This window comes from Bison bison, unplaced genomic scaffold (assembly GCF_000754665.1).
Source record: "Bison bison bison isolate TAMUID 2011002044 unplaced genomic scaffold, Bison_UMD1.0 scf7180017863790, whole genome shotgun sequence".
NCBI classification, from domain to species: domain Eukaryota; kingdom Metazoa; phylum Chordata; class Mammalia; order Artiodactyla; family Bovidae; genus Bison; species Bison bison.
In genome coordinates this window covers 308,978-317,237 of record NW_011494362.1, presented here as the reverse complement: position 1 = coordinate 317,237, position 8,260 = coordinate 308,978, and positions in this window count along the sequence as shown.

Here is an 8,260-nt window from a genome sequence, read left to right as displayed (position 1 = left end):
TTCGAACTGGACATGGAACAACAGACTGGTTCCAAATAGGAAAAGGAGTCCGTCAAGGCTGTATACTGTCACCTTGCTTATTTAACTTATATGCAGAGTACATCATGAGAAACGCTGGACTGGAAGAAACACAAGCTGGAATCAAGATTGCCAGGAGAAATATCAATAACCTCAGATATGCAGATGACACCACCCTTATGGCAGAAAGTGAAGAGGAACTCAAAAGCCTCTTGATGAAAGTGAAAGAGGAGAGTGAAAAAGTTGGCTTAAAGCTCAACATTCAGAAAACGAAGATCATGGCATCCGGTCCCATCACTTCATGGCAAGTAGATGGGGAAACAGTGGAAACAGTGTCAGACTTTATTTTTCTGCGCTCCAAAATCACTGCAGATGGTGACTGCAGCCATGAAATTAGAGGACGCTTACTCCTTGGAAGGAAAGTTATGACCAACCTAGATAGCATATTCAAAAGCAGAGACATTACTTTGCCAACAAAGGTCCCTCTAGTCAAGGCTATGGTTTTTCCTGTGGTCGTGTATGGATGTGAGAATTGGACTGTGAAGAAGGCTGTGAAGAGCGCCGAAGAAGTGATGCTTTTGAACTGTGGTGTTGGAGAAGACTCTTGAGAGTCCCTTGGACTGCAAGGAGATCCAACCAGTCCATTCTGAAGGAGATCAGCCCTGGGATTTCTTTGGAAGGAATGATGCTAAAGCTGAAACTCCAGTACTTTGGCCACCTCATGTGAAGAGTTGACTCATTGGAAAAGACTCTGATGCTGGGAGGGATTGGGGGCAAGAGGAGAAGGAGACAACAGAGGATGAGAAGGCTGGATGGCATCACTGACTCGATGGATGTGAGTCTGAGTGAACTCCAGGAGTTGGTGATGGACAGGGAGGCCTGGTGTCCTGTGATTCATGGGGTTGCAAAGAGTTGGACACGACGGAGCGACTGATCTGATCTGATGTAGAAATAATTGCTGTGACTTTAAAATAAAACATTCGTAAAATGCCATGTGGACTTAGAAAATCGTGTTCTAGCTAAAGATGGGTAAATTGTTAAGGGCAAGAGCTTTTTAATTAAAGTGGGAACACAGGTAAAAATGTCTAGAAAATGAAAGGTTTCTGGTAAAACTCACAAAGTGTTTCCACGTTAATTAACATTACAAGTAGGTAGAAGTCAAGCTTCTTAAACTTTGCATCTTGAACTCTGTTTACTCAAATTCAGAGAGTTTTAAGTGGTATCTAATGAAGTTCACAGAAGTTCTAATGTGACTTAATGAAGTTCAGAGGCTGACTGTAACACAGGGTCTTTAATCTGTGGAGCTTCATTCTGTGGAACAAAGTCTCATGCTTGAGTGCGCCCATGTGCACACATGTGTTTGAAAGTACAGCTGTGTTTGAGAGCAGTATGCTACAAAATTGGAATGGTACAAAACATTGAAAAATTATCAGTATTTGCTTTATAAAGTAAATTACAGGAAAATCAAGATGTTGGGATCTTTCATTGCTAGCTTTCAAGATAATCCCCAGTGATTAGTGATTCTCAACTCTGGAAATAAGATTCTTTCAGCCTATTGAAAAAGGGCTGCTCTGACCTGTAAAATACAGCTGAAGGTGTGTGACTTCTAAGGCTAGGTCATAAAGGCATTGATTGCAGCTTTCCACCTCATTGTCTTGGATTGCTTGCTCTCGAGGAAGCAAGGTTCCATGACACTCCACTCAAGCAGACCTATATTTGAAGATGCCCAGGTGGAGAGAAACAAAAGCCTCCACCAACAGCCTCATCAGTTTACCAGCTGTGTGAGTGAACCGCCTTGACTGGGCTCATCCTGCATCCCCAGTCTAGCATCAGATGACTGCACCCTTGCTTAACGTCTGCTTGCAATCTCATGAGAGATAGAAAGGACCAGCCCTGACACGAACAGTGAGACAGGATCATACGTGGGTTTTTGCCCTAAGTTCAACCTTTGAAAACTTTAAGCAGTGGAAGAGTCAAAAAGTATGTGTATAATTCTCCATATAAAGTAATTTAAAAAGCAATGTAGAATTCCCACCGCAGTACTTAGAACATAATGAATAAATATTTGTTGAATGGACATATATAATTAAAAGACAAAACAGTCTGGGAAATATTTGGAATAAATGTTGATAAATGAAAGGGTAATGTAATATATGAAGGACTCACACAAATCACTAAGAAAGATATTAATGCCTCTAATATGTGTATGGATAAAGAGTATGAGTTACACACAAAAAGACACAAATGACTTAATAGTTATTTGAAAACCTTCAATCTCAGTAGTAATAAAAAATGCAAGTTAAGATTTCCTTTTTTAACTACAAATACTTTGGGAGTTTTGGGGGGGTTTTTTGCTTTTTTTTTTTAGCAGAGAGGGAGATATTTTTAAATATGACTATCTAATATTGGTACTGTTAGCACTGCTGACAGTAAATTGGCAGGTACATTTTGGAAATCAGCTGGCAATATATATCAAGTTCTGTAGAAGTATCACATCCATTGACCAATTTTCACTACTGGGAAACTAATGAAATAGTTTTAAAAAGAGTAAAGTTATAAAGATGTGAATTACATTTGTATTAATATGATGGGCAAAAAATAAGGAAATAACCTATGTGAACAATGGTAATGGAAAAGATAATGTTACATTGTATGTTAGGATCTAAAAAATATGAGGATGGAAATAATTTTAAATGACTATAAATAAGGAAGTTATTAACATTTTATGATGGAAAAAAAATCTAGAAATAATCTAAATGTACAATGGTAGTAGAATGTATGAATATGTAAAATTATGTTTTAGGCATTAACAAACTTGAAGATATCTTCCTTTTCTGATCCAGACCTACTTTGATTTTTGCATTAGAAGTAGAAAGTGTTTGTAATTCAAATATATATGCCCCATGTATTCATAAAGTATTCTGATAGATATTCTTATAACTATTGGCATTGGTTATTCTGGGGTGGGGGGTATGAGAGTCTCCCTTATGATTTTTTACCCTTTGTATGGTTTGAATTTTTTCATATCAATGCATTATTTTTGCAGTTCAAAACATCATTAGTGAGTTTTTTCTTAAAAAAAAAAAAAAGCTGTGGTTATGTTAGGCTACTCAGGCTCTCATAACCGAATAGGATAGACTAGATGTCTTAAACAACAGAAATTTATTTTCTTGAAGTTCTGGAGGTAGGAAATCCGGAAGATCAAGATCTGGCTTGCAGATGACCATCTTGCTTTGTTCTCACATGGCCTTTACTCTGTGTGGAGGCAGTTCTGGTGTGTCTTTCTCTTCTTATAAGGACATTATTCCTATTGGATTAGGGCTTGTCCTTATGACCTCATTTAACCTCACTTACCCACTTAAAGGGAGATTTCCCCTGTAGCTCAAACGGTAAAGCATATTCCTGTGAGGAAGGAGACCAAAGTTCGATCCCTGGGTTGGGAAGTTTCCCTGGAGGAGGGAATAGCAATCCACTCCAGTATTCTTGCCTGGAGAATTCCATGGACAGAGAAGCCTGGCAGGCTACAGTCCATGGGAAAGCAAAGAGTCGGACACGACTGAGTGACTAACGCATTATAAAACACACCCCCTTAAAGATCCTATTTCCACATAGTCACAATGGGGGTTAGGGCTTCAACATATGAACTTGAGTGGCCGCAAGTCAGCTGTTAACTGGTTAAATATGTATATAACTTAACATTTACCATTTTAACCATTTTTAAGGGTACAGTTCTGTGGTATTAAATACATCCATCTTGTTGTACAACTATTACCAACATCTATCTTGTGAACATTTTCTTATTTACCTATTAAAACTCCGTGCCTATTATACTCTTAACTCTCCATTGCCCCTTCATCTCATTCCATGGAAACCACCATTCTACTTACAATCTCTCTAAATTTGACTATTTTTAGTACTTCAAGTAAGTGGACTTGTTTAATATTTATCCTTTTATGACTAATGTATTTCGCTTAGCATAAAGTAAGGTCATCCATGTTGTGTGTGTATATATACACACACCATATTTGTTTATTCTTTCATCTGTTGTTGAAAACTTAGCTTGCTTCTATATTTTGGCTACTGTGTATAACACTGTTGTGGACACAGGCGTACAAATAAAGTTCAAGTCCCTCCTTTCAATTCTTTTGGGTATATACCCAGAAGGGAAATTGCTGGATCATATGGTTATTCTAGGTTTAATTTTTTGAGGAACCGTTTCACAGTGGCTGCATCATTTTACATTCCCACCAACAGTGCATGATGTTGTTGCTGTTCAGTTGCTAAGTCGTGTCCACCTCTTTGTGATCCGTGGACTGCAGCACGTCAGGCTTCCCTGTCTGTCACAATCTCCCCAAGTTTGCTCAAACTCATGTCCATTGACTCGGTGATGCCATCCAGCCCTCTCATCCCCTTCTCCTCCTGCCCTCAATCTTTCCCAGCATCAGGGTCTTTTCTAGTGAGTGCATGAGGATTTCAGTTTCCCCACATCCTCACCAACGCTTATAACTTTGTTTTTTTTTTCAATATTAGCCATCCTAATGGGTGTGAGTTGCTGTTGCAATATAGTCTTGATTTGTATTTCCCTGATAATTAGTGATGTTGAGTATCTTTTCATATTCTAGTTATCAATTTGTATACCTTCTTCAGAGAATGGATTACTAAAGTCCTTTGCCCATTTTTTAATTGGGTGGGGGTTTTTTTGTTGTTAAGTTGTAGGAGTTCTTTATGTGTTCTGCATATTAATCCCTTATCAGGTGTATGATTTATGATATTTTCTTTCATTCTGTGACTTTCCTTTTCACTCTTTGATAATGTCCTTTATGCAGAAGTTTTTAGTTTTGATGAAGTTCAGTTTATCTTTTATTTTTATGAAGTACAATTTATTTTTTCTTTTGTTGCCTATGTTTTTGGTGTCATATCCAAGAAATTATTGCCAAATCCAAAGTCACGAAGCTTTTCACCTGTTTTCTTCTAAGATCTTTTTATAGTTTTTAGCTATAACATTTAGGTCTTTAATCAATTTTCACCTAATTTTTATGTATACTGTAGGGTAAGGGTTGGACTTCACTCTTTTGCATTGGATATTCATTTTTCCCAGCATTTGTTAAAAAAAAACTATTCTTTCCCCATTGAAAGATCTTGGCACCCATGTCAAGAAGTTATTTTATTATATATGTGAGTTTTTTCCCTAGGTTCTCCATTCTATTACATTTGTGTATATATATCCATCTTTATGTCAGTACCACATTTTGACTACCATAAGTTTTGAAATCAGGAAACGTGAGACTTACAACTTTGTTCTTTTCACTTTTAAGATTCGTTTGGCTAGTCAGGGTCTCTGGAGATTCCATCTGAGTTTTAGGATAAATTTTTCTATTTCTGCAAAAAAAGTGTCATTGAGATTTTGATAGGGATTGCATTGATCTGTACTATCACTGGATAGTATTGATATCTTAATAATATAAGATCTTCCAATCTGTAAACACAGAATATCTTTCCATTTGTTTGTGTATTTAATTTCTTTCAGCAGTGTTTTCTAGTTTTCAGTGTATTAGTTTTTCACCTCCTTGGTTAAGTATATTCCTAAATATTTTATTCTTTTTGATGCTCTTATAAATGGAATAGCTTTTTAATAAAGATTTCTACTCTTTTTTTTCTACTCTTCATCTCTCCTATTTGCTTCAAATATTCTTTCAGTTCACTATCTTTCATTTTATTAATTATAATTTTAATATACTAAAATTAAATTTTAAAAATTTAGTCAATTGTTTCCTATTTTCCTTTGAGACAGTTTTTTTTTTTTTTTTTTTTTATTTGAAGCCTACAAGGTTATCTGGTTATCTTCAGTTCAGCAGGTATATGTGGAATGCCTACTGTGTCTTTGGCTCTAGGGGCACATTTATGAATATGAAAATCCTGAGGGCTACAAAGAACATTCAGATTCAAACATTTAATAAATATTTCATTCAAATTTCTTCTAACTTTTCAATTATTTATTATATTTAAACAATTTATTTGGAATTAATTTTGGTCAACAATGCTTCTCAAGTTTTTTGAGAGTTAATGAGGCAGTTAAAGCCATTTTATTATTTGGGGTAAAACCCTCACTGTTAGCCAGTTGAAGTTACTTACACAAATTTGGGAGAAATAGATCTTGAGAAAGTATGTTCACTTTTATAGGAATAAATTAAATTACTTCTATATTTTGAAGAGTTTACAATTTCACTGCTATCTTACTATTTCCTGAAGATAGAGAATGTGAGTAGTATTTTCATAATTTAAAACTTCAAAGTGAAACATTCTACATATTTATTTTTTGCTATATAACAATTGATATATTGACAATATTCTCTGTACCAATTTTTAAGAAAGTAATAGAATGATTTTTCAAGAATTTATGTAATAAAAATTGAAGAAGGGGACCAAGTGAGGGAAAATAAGGAAGACATTAGAAACTTTATGGGAAGAAAGAAAGATATTTAGTGTGAAGAAAATAAAAGGAAAACTGAGTTCTGACCTTGGGGATAATGTTTAATAATAAATGTGGAAAAGCAGCTGTGATAGCTTCTGTATGACTGTCAAGTGCCCTAAACATTTCTTTTTTTAGAAGATATTGCTTATTTCATCCTCTGGAGCATGTTATACAGACACACACACACAAGGAGATAATTGAGTTCTGGAATTCATTATGCTATGTCTATTTTTATTCCTCAATCTCCACCTAAACTGTCACAAATGTATTTCAGTCTTTCTCTAAAGTTTATCTAAAAGATATATCACCTTCTGCGATCAGGATATTATTTCTCCTAATGTGATGTTTAGGATTGTGAATTTTGAAGGAAACAGTCAAAATACAGGAGGATTTTAAGTGCTTCTATCCTATTCCTAACCATTACATTATCTATTACGAGGAAATCCACAGACTTTTATTTTAGCTTCAGTCACAATCCAAATGGCATACTAGCCAAGGTTGTAAGAATTAAAAGGAGGAGGAAATAGAATCATGGAGGGGTACACAGGGCCCCTTCCATGGGCTACTTATTTAACTTTCCCTTAGTAGCAGAAACCAACTATCAATATATACACCTTAAATTCTAAGATATGTTTTTCTTATATTGTAACAAAGACAAATAATGGTAGATATGCAGAGAGTACAAAAATCCCGAGACAGATTCCAAATGCAATTGTTAGAAATAATCTACGTGCCAAATTAATGGGGGAATAAAATTGATGAAAAGGTATTCTTTCCTAAAACAGGTTTTAATCTAGAATCAGCTCTGACTAGAATTCTTGTGGGTCTGGAAAGGAGGCTATGCACTTTGAGGAGGAAAGGTAATTGGAAAGTTAACTAGGAATCCGGGTACTCTGGAATTTTCCAGTGTAATCTCTGGATAGGATTATGGATCAGCGATAGCCCAGACAATTAAGTGGCACAGTATATGTGAAAATGGTTTGTTAAAAGTAATGACTAAACTATTAAAAAATCCAACCAATACTGAAATTTGTAAAATTTGTCTTATACATATATTTGAGAGTCACTACCAGAAATGAGGCACTTACACTGCTAATTATATGAAACAGCATTGGAAAGGAGTCCAACCCATATTATTGTTTATATCAGGGATTCTTCACCTTAAGTAGAATGAGATCCTGTTTTTGAGCTCAGAGCTAAGGATATACAGCTAAAGATAACACACTCATGTTTGAGAAAACATCAGCTTTTGGAATCTCTCCCTTCCCCACTGGATCCAGTGAGAGGTACCAGTTAGGAAAATCAATGCTACCCTCACCGTTATCCCCTTCCTCAGAAGGGGAAGACAGAATAAGTGGAAGTTGCCCTTTGTGGGGAATGCAGTGTTCCAAGGTGAAGTTATTCTCTCTCGCTACATTATGAGAGAAGGCAGAGAATGTTTCCATTCTCTATGACTGAGGGGTCATTAAAAGAGTCATTAATGGGTACTGGCACAAAGACAGAAATATAGATCAATGGAATAAAATAGAAAGCCCAGAGATAAATCCACGCACATATGGACACCTTATCTTTGACAAATGAGGCAAGAATATACAATGGATTAAAGACAATCTCTTTAACAAGTGGTGCTGGGAAAACTGGTCAACCACTTGTAAAAGAATGAAACTAGAACACTTTCTAACACCATACACAAAAATAAACTCAAAATGGATTAAAGATCTAAACGTAAGACCAGAAACTATAAAACTCCTAGAGGAGAACATAGGCAAA